The sequence below is a fragment of the Stenella coeruleoalba genome, assembly GCF_951394435.1.
Source record: "Stenella coeruleoalba genome assembly, chromosome: 3".
Taxonomy (NCBI): Eukaryota; Metazoa; Chordata; class Mammalia; order Artiodactyla; family Delphinidae; genus Stenella; species Stenella coeruleoalba.
Genome location: NC_137148.1, coordinates 123934488 through 123949539, shown reverse-complemented (window position 1 = coordinate 123949539; position 15052 = coordinate 123934488). Strand labels below are relative to the sequence as shown.

At 39.3% G+C, this 15052-nt stretch overlaps 1 protein-coding gene across 4 annotated transcripts in view; it reads right to left on the bottom strand.

The window, feature by feature from the left end:
* SPINK5 (serine peptidase inhibitor Kazal type 5) overlaps positions 1-15052 on the bottom strand; it is a 323807-nt gene that overhangs the window by 93634 nt on the left and 215121 nt on the right. For 3 of the 4 annotated variants that reach the window (XM_079915720.1, XM_079915718.1, XM_079915721.1), the window contains exon 4: positions 9495-9584. The gene's annotated coding sequence lies outside the window, so the exon portion shown is untranslated. Of the gene's footprint in view, positions 1-9494; positions 9585-11410; positions 11542-15052 lie in introns of those variants that run through there. The other variant, XM_079915719.1, reaches the window with a different exon arrangement.

Here is a 15052-nt window from a genome sequence, read left to right as displayed (position 1 = left end):
AAACTCTTCAAGGTCAAATTATAATGTGAAATGCATGAAGTATGATTCATCATATAGGATTTCCTTAGATTTAAAGAATGTCATTTTATCCAGGACTACTCATGTCTGTTTATGCTTACTTGCTAATTTATTTCCACCCCACCTTCTTCTAAAAAGTATTTGAGGCAGACAACTCAACTCCTAAATCAAATTTCCTAGATATAAACAGTGACATAAATATGAAAGAGCTCATTCTTTCTGAGATCTTCCAAGGAAACAATTGCCTATAGAAAAGGAAAGACGTGTTAAGGCACAAAGATCTGAAAGCCACATACATTTAGAATTGAGTACTGACTTTATCGTCAAAAAAGCTACATTCTAAAAATTTGCCCTCTCTGAGCCCTAATTTCCACATTGGTGAAATGAGAACGTGGGATTAGTTGATCCTTCATTTTCTTCCCAATTTTATGATGTAATGACATTATGGAAGAAGAGCATCAATCATGGAGTCTGCCCACTACCTTAAAATTGAAGTGCAGGAGAGTGCCAGCTGCTACAAAGAGCCTTCCCTGTCCACCTGGCTTCAGGAAACACTCCCTCCTCTAACCTCCTCTAGCATATATATATTGACTTGATCACCCATTTGACACATTATTTTAAGGATTAAATTATGACTTGCTTTTGTTTTCATAGCTGTATATCTAACAGAACAGAGACAGTACCTTATACATTTTCATAACCACAATACATGATAAAGTGTCAAAAGACAGTGACTGCCTGCTGATAAGGGAAACTTTTCATTTGCCCAAAATTTAAATTCTTTAATCCGTTTACAATTATGAATACTCCCTGGTCCATGCAGAACATTTTCTGTCATTAACATTGGTCTCAGACATTATAAACCACTTTCACCTTAATTATTACATTTGTTGCCTCCAATAACCTCAAATCTTGCACAGTTTTGTCTGATCTACATTTCTAGAACATTTTACAAGCAGGGAAGCACGACAAGTAAAGAACAATACAGATTAGGTTATGGGGCCTAAATCCACCATTACCAGCCATGAAAACCAGAAAATTACTTAAAATTTCTGAGACTTGGTTGAGACTAAACTATTTCATAGAATTATTGTGAGGATTAATTAGAAAATATTTGAAAATTCCTAGGATTTAGTAGGTACTTAATAAACGGTAACTATTAGTTCCATAAAAAATTAAGGTATTGGGAAGGAAAACATAAAACTATCTTTGTGCACAGATGACATGATCGTCTATGTAGAAAATCCAAAACAATCATAAAAAGACTCCCAGAATTAATAAGCAATTATGGCAAGGTTGCAAGATACAAGGTTAATATACAAAATCAATCACTTTTCTATATTCTAGCAATGAAAAATTGAATTTAAAATTAAAAACACAGGGCAGCTTGTGCTCTAGAGCATAAGCTTGTGCCTCTCCATTCTTCAATCAAAGAATGAAGCTTTCCTTTGCTTCTGAACTGAGCTCAGTTTTGTTCTATTGTCCTGAGAGGCACTGGGCAGGAGGACTGTTGTTAGGGACTGACTCCAGAGGGTGGTAACAAAACCAGCCATGTGGCTGACAGGGTCTCAGTGCTCCGGCAGGGGGTCAGGTCTGAGCCTCTCAGGTGGGAGAGCCAAGTTCAGGACATTGGACCACCAGACACCTCCCGGCCCCACGTAATATCAGTTGGCAAGAGCTCTCCCAGAGATCTCCATCTCAACACAAAGACCCAGATCCACTCAAGGACCATCAAGGTGTGGTGCCGGACATCCCATGCCAAATAACTAGCAAGACAGGAACACAACCCCACCCATTAGAGGAGAGGTTGCCTAAAATCATACTAAGTTCACAGACACCCCAAAACACACCACCGGACGCGGTCCTGCCCACCAGAAAAAAAGATCCAGCCTCATCCACCAGAACACAGGCACCAGTCTCCTCAAGCAGGAAGCCTACACAACCCACTGAACCAACGTTACCCACTGGGGGCAGATACCAAAAACAAGGTGATTTACAAACCTTCAGCCTGAGAAAAGGAGACCCCAAACACAGTAAGTTAAGCAAAATGAGAAGACAGAAAAATACGCACCAGATGAAGGAACAAGGTAAAAACCCACCAGACCAAACAAATGAAGAGGAAATAGGCAGTCTACTTGAAAAAGAATTCAGAGTAATGATAGTAAAGATGATCCAAAATGTTGGAAACACAATGGAGAAATTACCAGAAACATTTAACAAGGACACAGAAGAACTAAAGAGCAAACAGACAATGACGAACAACACAATAAATGATATTAAAAATTCTTTAGAAGGAATCAATAGCAGAATAACTGAGACAGAAGAACGGAGAAGTGACCTAGATGATAAAAGAGTGGAAATAACTACCAGAGAGCAGAATAAAGAATAAGACTGAAAAGAATTGAGGACAATCTCAGAGACTTCTGGGACAACATTAAATGTGCCAACGTTCGAATTATAGGGGCCCCAGAAGAAGAAGAGAAAAAGAAAGGGGCTGAGAAGATATTTGAAGAGATTATAGTTGAAAACTTCCCTAATATGGGAAAGGAAATAGTCAGTCAAGTGCAGGAAGTGTATAGAGTCCCATACAGGATAAATCCAAGGAGAAATACGCCAAGACACATATTAAGCAAACTATCAAAAATTAAATACAAAGAAAAAATATTAAAAGAGGTTGAGGGAAAAGCAACATACAAGGGAATCCCCATAAGGTAAACAGCTGATCTTTCAGCAGAAACTGCAAGCCAGAAGGGAGTGGCAGGATATATTTAAAGTGATGAAAGGGAAAAACCTACAACCAAGATTACTCTGCCCAGCCAGGATCTCATTCAGATTCAACAGAGAAATGAAAAATTTTACACAGAAGCAAAAGTTACGAGAATTCAGCACCAACAAAACAGGTTTACAACAAATGCTAAAGGGACTTCTCTAGGCAGGAAATACAAGAGAAGGAAAAGACCTACAATAACAAACCCAGAACAATTAAGAAAATGGTAATAGGAACATACATATCGATAACTACCTTAAATGTAAATGGATTAAATGCTCCAACCAAAAGACATAGACTGGCTGAATGTTTACAAAAACAAGAGCCATACATATGCTGTCTACAAGAGACCCACTTCAAACCCAGGGACACATACAGACTGAAAGTGAGGGGCTGGAAAATGATATTCCATGCAAGTGGAAATCAAAAGAAAGCTGGAGTAGCAATACTCATATCAGACAAAATAGACTTTAAAATAAAGACTATTACAAGAGACAAAGAAGGACATTACATAATGATCAAGGGATCCATCCAAGAAGAAGATATAACAATTGTAAATATTTATGCACCCAACATAGGAGCATCTCAATACCTAAGGCAAATGCTAACAGCCATAAAAGGGGAAATCGACACTAACACAATAATAGGGGATGTTAACACCCCACTTTTACCAATGGACAGATCATCCACAATGAAAATAAATAAGGAAACACAAGCTTTCAGACACATTAAACAAGATGGACTTAATTGATATGTATAGGACATTCCATCCGAAAACAACAGAATACACTTTCTTCTCAAGTGCTCATGGAGCATTCTCCAGGATAGACCATACCTTGGGTCACAAATCAAGCCTTGATAAATTTACGAAAATTGAAATCGTATCAAGTATCTTTTCTGACCACAATGCCATGAGACTAGATATCAATTACAGGAAAAAATCTGTAAAAAATACATAAACCTGGAGGATAAAAAATATACTACTTAATAACCAAGAGATCACTGAAGAAATCAAAGAGGAAATCAAAAAATACCTAGAAACAAATGACAATGAAAATATGACAACCCAATACCTATGGGATGCAGCAAAAGCAGTTCTAAGAAGGAAGTATAGAGCAATACAAGCCTACCTAAAGGAACAAGAAACATCTCAAATAAACAAATTAACCTTACATCTAAATCAGTCAGAGAAAGAAGAAGAAAGAAAACCCAAAGTTAGCAGAAGGAAAGACATCATAAAGATCAAATCAGAAATAAATGAAAGAAATGAAGGAAACAATAGCAAAGATCAATAAAATTAAAAGGTGATTCTTTGAGAAGATAAACAAAATTGATAAAGCACTAGCCAGACTCATGAAGAAAAAAAGAGATAAGACTCAAATCAACAGAATTAGAAATGAAAAAGGAAAAGTAACAACTGACACTGCAGAAATACAAAGGATCAGGAGGGATTACTACAAGCAACTATATGCCACCAAAATGGACAACCTGGAAGAAATGGACAAATTCTTAGAAAAGCATAACCTTCCAAGACTGAACCAGGAAGAAATAGAAACTATAAACAGACCAATCACAAGCACTGAAATTGAAACTGTGATTAAAAATCTTACAACAAACAAAAGCCCAGGACCAGATGGCTTCACAGGCGAATTCTAACAAACATTTTGAGAAGAGCTAACACCTATCCTTCTCAAACTCTTCCAAAATATAACAGAGGGAGAAACACTCCCAAACTCATTCTACAAGGCCACCATCACCCTGATATCAAAACCAGACAAGGATGTCACAAAGAATGAAAACTACAGGCCAATATCACTGATGAACATAGATGCAAAAATCCTCAACAAAATACTAGTAAACAGAATCCAACAGTACATTAAAAGGATCATACACCATTATCAAGTGGGATTTATCCCAGGGATGCAAGGACTCTTCAATATACACAAATCAATCAATGTGATACACCATATTAACAAATTGAAGGATAAAAACCATATGATTATCTCAACAAGTGCAGAAAAAGCTTTCAACAAAATTCAACACCTATTTATGATAAAAACCCTCTGGAAAGCAGGCGTAGAAGGAACTTACCACAACATAATAAAGACCATATATGACCAACCCACAGCCAACATCATTCTCAATGGTGAAAAACTGAAAGCATTTCCACTAAGATCAGGAACAAGACAAGGTTGCCCACTCTCACCACTATTATCCAACATAGTGCTGGAAGTTTTAAACACAGCAGTCAGAGAAGAAAAAGAAATAAAAGGAATCCAAATCGGAAAAGAAGAAGTAAAGCTGTCACTGTTTTCAGATGACATGATACTATACACAGAGAATCCCAAAGATGCTACCAGAAAACTACTAGAGCTAATCAATGAATTTGGTAAAGTGGCAGGATACAAAATTAATGCACAGACATCTCTTGCATTCCTATACACTAATGATAAGCAATCTGAAAGAGAAATTAAGGAAACACTCCCATTTACCACTGCAAGAAAAAGAATAAAATACCTAGGAATGAACCTACCTAAGGAGACAAAAGACCTGTATGCAGAAAACCATAAGACACTGATGAAAGAAATTAAAGATGATACAAATAGATGGAGAGATATACCATGTTCTTGGGTTGGAAGAATCAACATTGTGACAATGACTATACTATCCAACGCAATCTACAGATTCAATGCAATCCCTGTCAAACAACCAATGACATTTTTCACAGAGCTAGAACAAAAAATTGTGCAATTTGCATGGAAACACAAAAGACCCCAAATAGCCAAAGCAATCTTGAGAAAGAGAAATGGAGCTGGAGGAATCAGGCTCTCTGACTTCAGACTATACTACAAAGCTACAGTAATCATGACAGTATGGTATTGGCACAAAATAGAGATATAGATAAATGGAACAGGATAGAAAGTCCAGAGATAAACCCACGCACATACGGTCACCTTATCTTTGATAAAGGAGGCAAGAATATACAATGGAGAAAACACAGCCTCTTCGATAAGTGGTACTGGGAAAACTGGACAGCTACATGTAAAAGAATGAAATTAGAACACTCCCTAACACCATACACAAAAATAAACTCAAAATGGACTAAAGACCTAAATGTAAGGCCAGACACTATAAAACTCGTAGAGGAAAACATAGGCAGAACACTCTATGACATAAATCACAGCAAGATCCTTTTTGACCCATCTCCTAGAGAAATGGAAATAAAAACAAAAATAAACAAATGGGACCTAATGAAACTTCAAAGCTTTTGCACAGCAAAGGAAACCATAAACAAAATGAAAAGACAACCCTCAGAATGGGAGAATATATTTGCAAATGAAGCAACTGACAAAGGATTAATCTCCAAAATATGCAAGCAACTCATGCAGCTCAATATAAAAAAAACCAAATAATCCAATCCAAAATTGGGCAGAAGACCTAAATAGACATTTCTCCAAAGAAGATATACAGATTGCCAACAAACACATGAAAGGATGCTCAACATCACTAATCATTAGAGAAATGCAAATCAAAACTACAATGAGATATCACATCACACTGGTCAGAATGGCCATAATCAAAAAATCTGTAAACAGTAAATGCTGGAGAGTGTGTGGAGAAAAGGGAACCCTCTTGCCCTGTTGGTGGGAATATAAATTGATACAACCACTGTTGAGAACAGTATGGAGGTTCCTTATAAAACTAAAAATTGAACTACCATATGACCCAGCAATCCTACTACTGGGCTATACCCTGAGAAAACCATAATTCAAAAAGAGTCTTGTACCAAAATGTTCATTGCAGCTCTATTTACAACAGCCAGGAAGCAACATAAGTGTCCACTGACAGATGAATGGATAAAGAAGGTGTGGCACATATATACAATGGAATATTACTCAGCCACAAAAAGAAATAAAATTGAGTTATTTGTAGTGAGGTGGATGGACCTAGAGTCTGTCATACAGAGGGAAGTAAGTCAGAAAGAGAAAAACAAATAATGTATGCTAACACATATATATGGAATCTAAAAAAAAAAAAAAGGTTCTGAAGAACCTAGGGGCAGGACAGGAATAAAGACTAAAGATGCAGACGTAGAGAATGGACTTGAGGACACAGGGAGGGGGAAGGGTAAGCTGGGACGAAGTTAGAGAGTGGCATTGACATATATACACTACAAAATGTAAAAGAGATAGCTAGTGGGAAACAGCCGCATAGCACAGGCAGATCAACTCGGTGCTTGATGACCACCTAGAGGGGTGGGAGGGAGATGCAAGAGGGAGGAGATATGGGGATATATGTATACGTATAGCTGATTCACTTTGTTATACAGCAGAAAGTAACACAACATCGCAAAGCAATTATACTCCAGTAAAGAAGTTATAAAAAATTAAAAACACAATATCATTTACATCAGCACCCATAAAAATGAAATACTTAGGTATAAATATAGCAAAATGTGTACAAGATCTATATGTGGAAAACTATAAAACCATGATGTATGAAATTTTTTAAACAACTTAATAAATGAAGTTATATTCCATAGTCATGGATAGGAGGACTCAATATTATCAAGATGTCAGGGGCTTCCCTGGTGGCGCAGTGGTTGAGAATCCACCTGCCGATGCAGGGGACACGGGTTCGTGCCCCGGCCCAGGAAGATCCCACATGCCGTGGAGCGGCTAGGCCCGTGAGCCATGGCCGCTGAGCCTGCACGTCTGGGAGAGACCACAACAATGAGAGGCCCGTGTACCGCAAAAAAAAAAAAAAGATGTCAGTTTTTCCAAACTTGATCTACAGATTCAATGCAATCCCAATCAAAGTCCATCAAGTTATTTTGTAGATACTGACAAACTGATTCTAAAGTTTGTATGAAGACACAAGACCCAGGATAGTCAATTCGATGGTGAAGAAGTAAAACAAAGTTGGAAGAGAGATGCTATAAAGTTTAGACTTACTATAAAGCTACAGTAATCAAGACAATGTGGGATTGGCAAAAGAAGACAAAAAGATCAATGGAACAGAACAGAGAGCCCAGAAATAGACCCACATAAATATAGTCAACTGATCTTTGACAAAGAAGCAAAGGCATACAATGGCACAAAGATAGTCTTTTAAATATATGATGCTGGAACAAATGAACATCCACAAGCAAAAAATAAATAAATCCAGACATAGACTTTACATCCTTCACAAAGATTAACTCAATAGAAAGATTACCTTAAAATGTAAAATGCAAAACTATAAAACTCCTAGAGGATAAAGCAGGAGAAAACCTAGATGACTTTGGGTACAGTGATGACTTTTTAGATACAATACCAAAAGCATGATCCATGAAAGAAATAATTGATAAGCTGTAGATAACCAAAATTGAAAACTTCTGCTCTGCAAAAGACAATGTCAAGACAGTGAGAAGACAAGCCACAGACTGGGTGAAATATTGGCAAAAGATATCTGATAAAGGGCTGCTAACCTAAATATACAAAAAACTCTTAAAACAACAATAAGAAAACCTGATTTAAAAATGGGCTAAAGACCTTAAAAGAGACCTTACCAAAGAATATATACAGATGACAAATAAGCATATTTTAAAAATGCACCACATCATATTTCATCAGGGAAATGCAAATTAAAACAAGTGAATAAAAACAATGAATAAAAAAACATATTAAAACTACACAGCTATCAGAATGGCCAAAATCCAGAACACTGGAAACACCAACTGCTGGTGAGAATGTGAAGCAACAAGAATTCTCATTCATCGCTGGTGGGAATGCAAAATGGTACAGCCACCTTGGAAGAGAGTTGGGCAGTTCCTTACAATACTAAACATACTTTTACAATACAATCCAACAATACTGTCCTTGGTATTTACCCAAAGGAGTTTAAAATGTATGTCCACACAAAAACCTCCAATGGATGTTTATAGCAGCTTTACTCATAACTGTCCAGACTTGGAAGCAGCCAAGATGTCCTTCAGTAGGTGAATGGATAAGTAAAGTGTAGTACATCCAGAAGCAGGAATATTAATCAGTCTCAATAGAAATGAGCTATCAAACCATGAAGATATATAGAGAAACCTTAAATGCATATTACTAAATGAAAGAAGCCAATCTAAAAAGGCTACACACTGTAGGATCCTAACTATTGATATATGACACTCTTGAAAAGGCAAAACTGTAGAGATAGTAAAAAAAAGTCAGTGGTTGCCAGGAGTTGGGTGTGGGGTGGTGTTTAGAATGAATAATACAAGCAAAGAGGATATTTAGGGGAGTGAAAATACTTTGTATGATACCATAATGAAGGATACGTGTCATTACACATTTGTCCAGACCCATAGGTACATCATAGGATGTACAACACAAAGAGTAAACTATAATATAAACTATGGACTTTGGGTGATTATGATGTGCCAATGCAGGTTCATCAGTTGTAATAAAGGTGCCACTCCCATAGGGGATGGTGATAACGGGGAGGCTATGCATATGGATGTTGCAGGGGGTATATGGGAAATATCTGTATCTTCCCCTCAATTTTGCTGCTATTTTAAAACTGCTCTAAAAAACTGTCTTAATTTAAAAAAAATTTTAAATTAATCTTACCTTGTGACTTCCAGCCTCAAAAGTCTTCCAATGACTCCTCCCAGCTTCAGAATAAAAATCTTCCTACTCATCTCTGCTTTCAAAGTTCACATAATTTAGCTATGACTTACCTATTGGAATATATGTTGAATCTATGTGAGTTCTTAGACTTTGACAACATCCTGGCTTGTGAATATATCTTCTTATTCCTCCACTTGGCACTGTAGAAAGAGTAAGAATTTTAAAGCTAGACACAAACTGAGTTTGAATTCAGGCTCTGCCACTTCATATCCATGGGACCCTACACGTTTCACTTAATCTAGCTCCATCTGTGAAAAGGTGATGGTAACATAAGGATTGCTGATAATATCTATAGTGCTTATAACTCAGGACCTGGCACAGAGTAGGCACTCACTAGTTGGGAACGGTAGTGATAATGAGGATGATGGGTTTTTGGCCACTGAGCAGAGATGCAGAAAGTGGTAGTTAGTGGGAAAGAAAGAAGGTGATCTGATCAGAAAAGGGACTTTAGTTTTGCATCTTGGGGACTGAGGATTTCCATGTCATGATGAGGCCTAGGGTGTGTCTGCCAATGTGGAAAAGAACACATAAATGAATAGAGAACAAAATCAGCCTTCTGTTAGGAGAAGCGTGGAACACATGCTGAGTAGAAAACAGCACTGGTCACTAGAGGCCAATACATGGGCTTATCTCCAGTGTGGCAACAGGACCCACTTGAAGGAATGCTTCAGTCCCAAGGTTAGATGATAGCATTTGCTTCATAAATTCCTTTAAAATTGAAGACCTGATATTTTAGAGTGACAATACAATAAATACATTTCCATGGTTTATTAACTTGAATGACAGAAAATAATCATTTGTGAAGGATGTAAGAATTAAAGTAACGGCATGCTATTTTTTGTCATTCATTCACAAAGTTCATTACTTTAACAAGCAGTCACTGAGCAAGTGCTGTATGCTGGATAGAGTTCTAGACAGTGAGTATACCAACATAAATTCATCAATGTGTGTGGTCTAGGGGTGGGGGGAATGGTGACAAACATGTAAGTTATCACAATGCAACATTTTTCTTCCTATTCTATACAAAGTAGAATGGAAAAATGGTCCAATACACTGGGTCAAGTATATACATATACGATGAGAAATAATAAATACAATAAATAAGCATATGCTTACTTTCATCTTAGTAGCAACAGAATGGAGGATCTTTATTGTTGACCCTGTTACATAGACCCTAGGTATTATAGGTATTAATTCTAATTGAAAAATGAAATTGCATACAGATATAGATAGGTAGCACGGCTACTTTCCGAAGTGCAGTTCTAACAAGTCCAGCAGGCTGACAGCTAACTAACTACAAGATGTATTTGCTAAAGATATTACAGACAACTCTCTATAAAGAATAATAATTTAAAAGTGGAACTCAGAGACCCTCTAAGATCCCCCCAGACGCGGGCCCTCACTGATCCCCTGCGGATACCAGGGTCTCACCTGGGGGCCACCTCAGTGCCTGCCACCTCCCAAAACCAGTGCAGGGTCGGGGGTAGGGAGAGATTCATAAACAGTAACAGGACCCGGGATGGGCACTCTCTGGATGGAAGCCTAGAGCCTAAGTGTTCAAAAGGCTGCAGAGGAGGAAGATGGCGGAAGAGTAAGACGCGGAGATCACCTTCCTCCCCACAGATACACCAGAAATACATCTACACGTGGAACAACTCCTACAGAACACCTACTGAACGCTTGCAGAAGACCTAAGACCTCCCAAAAGGCAAGAAACTCCCCCACGTACCTGGGTAGGGCAAAAGAAAAACACAGAGACAAAAGAATAGGGACGGGACATGCACCTCTGGGAGGGAGCTGTGAAGGACGAAAGGTTTCCACACACTAGGAAGCCCCTTCGTGGGTAGAGACTGCGGGTGGCGGAGGGGGAAAGCTTCGGAGCCACAGAGAAGAGCACAGCAACAGGGGTGCGGAGGGCAAAGCGGGGAGACTCCCGCACAGAGGATCGGTGCCGACCGACACTCACCAGCCCGAGAGGCTTGTCTGGTCACCCGCCGGGGCGGGCGGGGCTGCGAGCTGAGGCTCGGGCTTCGGTCTGGAGCGCAGGGAGAGGACTGGGGTTGGCGGCGTGAACACAGCCTGAAGGGGTTAGTGCACCACTAGCCGGGAGTGAGTCCGGGAAAAGGTCTGGGCCTGCCGAAGAGGCAAGAGACTTTTTCTTCCCTCTTTGTTTCCTGGTGCGCGAGGAGAGGGGATTAAGAGCGCTGCTTAAAGGAGCTCCAGAGATGGGCGCGAGCCGCGGCTAAAAGCGCGGACCCCAGAGACGGGCAGGAGACGCTAGGGCTGCTGCTGCCGCCACCAAGAAGCCTGTGTGTGAGCACAGGTCACTCTCCACAACTCCCTTCCGGGGAGCCTGTGCAGCCCGCCACTGCCAAGGTCCCGGGATCCAGGGACAACTTCCCCGTGAGAACGCACGGCTCGCCTCAGGCTGGTGCAACGTCACGCTGGCCTCTGCCGCCGCAGGCTCACCTGCACCTCCCTCCCCCCGGCCTGAGTGACCCAGAGCCCCCGAAGCAGCGGCTTCTTTAACCCCGTCCTGTCTGAGCAAAAAACAGACGCCCTCCAGCGACCTACACGCAGAGGCGGGGCCAAATCCAAAGCTGAGCCACTGGGAGCTGTGAGAACAAAGAAGAGAAAGGGAAATCTCTCCCAGCAGCCTCAGAAGCAGCAGATTAAAGCTCCACAATCAACTTGATGTACCCTGCATCTGTGGAATACATGAACACACAACGAATCATCCCAAATTGAGGAGGTGGACTTTGAAAGCAAGATTTATTATTTTTTCCCCTTTTCCTCTTTTTGTGAGTGTGTATGTGTATGCTTCGGTGTGAGATTTTGTCTGTATAGCTCTGCTTCCACCATTTGTCCTAGGGTTCTATCCGTCCGTTTTTTAAAATTTTTTTCCTTAATAATTATTTTTTTTATTTTAATAACTTTATTATATTTTACTTTATATTATTTTATTTTATTTCTTTCTTTTTTCCTTCCTTTCCTCCTTCCTCCCTTCCTTCCTCTCTGGTTCCCTCCGTCCCTCCCTCACTCCTTTCTTTCTTTCTTTCTTTCCTTCTTTCATTTCTTTCTTCCTTCCTTCCTTTCTTTCTACTTCTACTTTCTTTCTACTTTTTCTCCCTTTTTCTTTCTTTCTTTCTACTTTTTCTTTCTTTCTTTCTAATTTTTCACCCCTTTTATTCTGAGCCATGTGGATGAAAGGCTCTTGGTGCTGCAGCCAGGAGTCAGTGCTGTGCCTCCGAGGTGGGAGAGCCAACTTCAGAACACTGGTCAACAAAAGACCTCCCAGCTCCACATAATATCAAACGGCAAAAATCTCCCAGAGATCTCCATCTGAACACCACCACCCAGCTTCACTCAACGACAAGCAAGCTACAGTGCTGGACACCCTATGCCAAACAACTAGCTAAACAGGAACACAACCCTACCCATTAGCAAAGAGGCTGCCAAAAATCATAATGAGTCCACGGACACCCCAAAACACACCACCAGACGTGGACCTGCCCACCAGAAAGACAAGATCCAGCCTCATCCACCAGAACACAGGCACTAGTCCCCGCCACCAGGAGGCCTACACAACCCACTGAACCAACCTTAGCCACTGCGGACAGACACCAAAAACAATGGGAACTACGAACCTGCAGCCTGCAAAAAGGAGACCCCAAACACAGTAAGATAAGCAAAATGAGAAGACAGAAAAACACACCGCAGATGAAGGAACAAGATAAAAACCCACCAGATGTAACAAATGAAGAGGAAATAGACAGTCTACCTGAAAAAGAATTCAGAATAATGATAGTAAAGATGATCCAAAATCTTGGAAATAGAAGAGACAAAATGCAAGAAACATTTAACAAGGACCTAGAAGAACTAAAGATGAAACAAACAATGATGAACAACATAATAAATGAAATTTAAAATGCTCTAGATGGTATCAATAGCAGAATAACTAAGGCAGAAGAACGGATAAGTGACCTGGAAGATAAAACAGTGGAAATAACTACTGCAGAGCAGAATAAAGAAAAAAGAATGAAAAGAACTGAGGACAGTCTCAGAGACCTCTGGGACAACATTAAACGCACCAACATTTGAATTATAGGGGTTCCAGAAGAAGAAGAGAAAAAGAAAGGGACTGACAAAATATTTGAAGAGATTACAGTTGAAAACTTCTCTAACATGGGAAAGGAAATAGCAAATCAAGTCCAGGAAGCACAGATAGTCCCATACAGGATAAATCCAAGGAGAAATATGCCAAGACACATATTAATCAAACTGTCAGAAATTAAATACAAAGAAAACATATTAAAAGCAGCAAGAGAAAAACAACAAATAATACACAAGGGAATCCCCATAAGATTAACACCTGATCTTTCAGCAGAAGCTATGCAAGCCAGAAGGGACTGGCAGGACATACTTAAAGTGAGGAAAGGGAAAAAACCTACAACCAAGATTACTCTATTCAGCAAGGATCTCATTCAGATTTGATGGAGAAATTTAAACCTTTACAGACAAGCAAAAGCTGAGAGAGTTCAGCACCACCAAACCAGCTCTACAACAACTGCTAAAGGAACTTCTCTAGGCAAGAAACACAAGAGAAGGAAAAAAGCTACAATAACAAACCCAAAACAATTAATAAAATGGGAATAGGAACATACATATCGATAATTACCTTAAATGTAAATGGACTAAATGCTCCCACCAAAAGACACAGACTGGCTGAATGGATACAAAAACAAGACCCATATATTTGCTGTCTACAAGAGACCCACTTCAGACCTAGAGACACATACAGACTGAAAGTAAGGGGATGGAAAAAGATACTCCATGCAAATGGAAACCAAAAGAAAGCTGGAGTAGCAATACTCATATCAGACAAAATAGACTTTAAAATAAAGACTATTAGAAGAGACAAAGAAGGACACTACATAATGATCAAGGGATCGATCCAAGAAGAAGATATAACAATTGTAAATATTTATGCACCCAACATAGGAGCACCTCAATACATAAGGCAAATACTAACAGCCATAAAAGGGGAAATCGACAGTAACATATTCATAGTAGGGGGCTTTAACACCCCACTTTCACCAATGGACAGATCATCCAAAATGAAAATAAATAAGGAAACCCAACCTTTAAATGATACATTAAACAAGACGGACTTAATTGATATTTATAGGACATTCCATCCAAAAACAACAGAATACACATTTTTCTCGAATGCTAATGGAACATTCTCCAGGATAGATCATATCTTGGGTCACAAATCAAGCCTGGGTAAATTTAAGAAAATTGAAATTGTATCAAGTATCTTTTCCGACCACAACGCTATGAGACTAGGTATCAATTACAGGAAAAGATCTGTAAAACATACAAACACATGGAGGCTAAACAATACACTACTTAATGACGCAGTGATCAAGAAGTCAGAGGAAATCAAGAAATACCTAGAAACAAATGACAATGGAGACACGACGACCCAAAATCTATGGGATGCAGCAAAAGCAGTTCTAAGAGGGAAGTTTATAGCAATACAATCCTACCTCAAGAAACAGGAAACATCTCAAATAAGCAACCTAACCTTGCACCTAAAGGAATT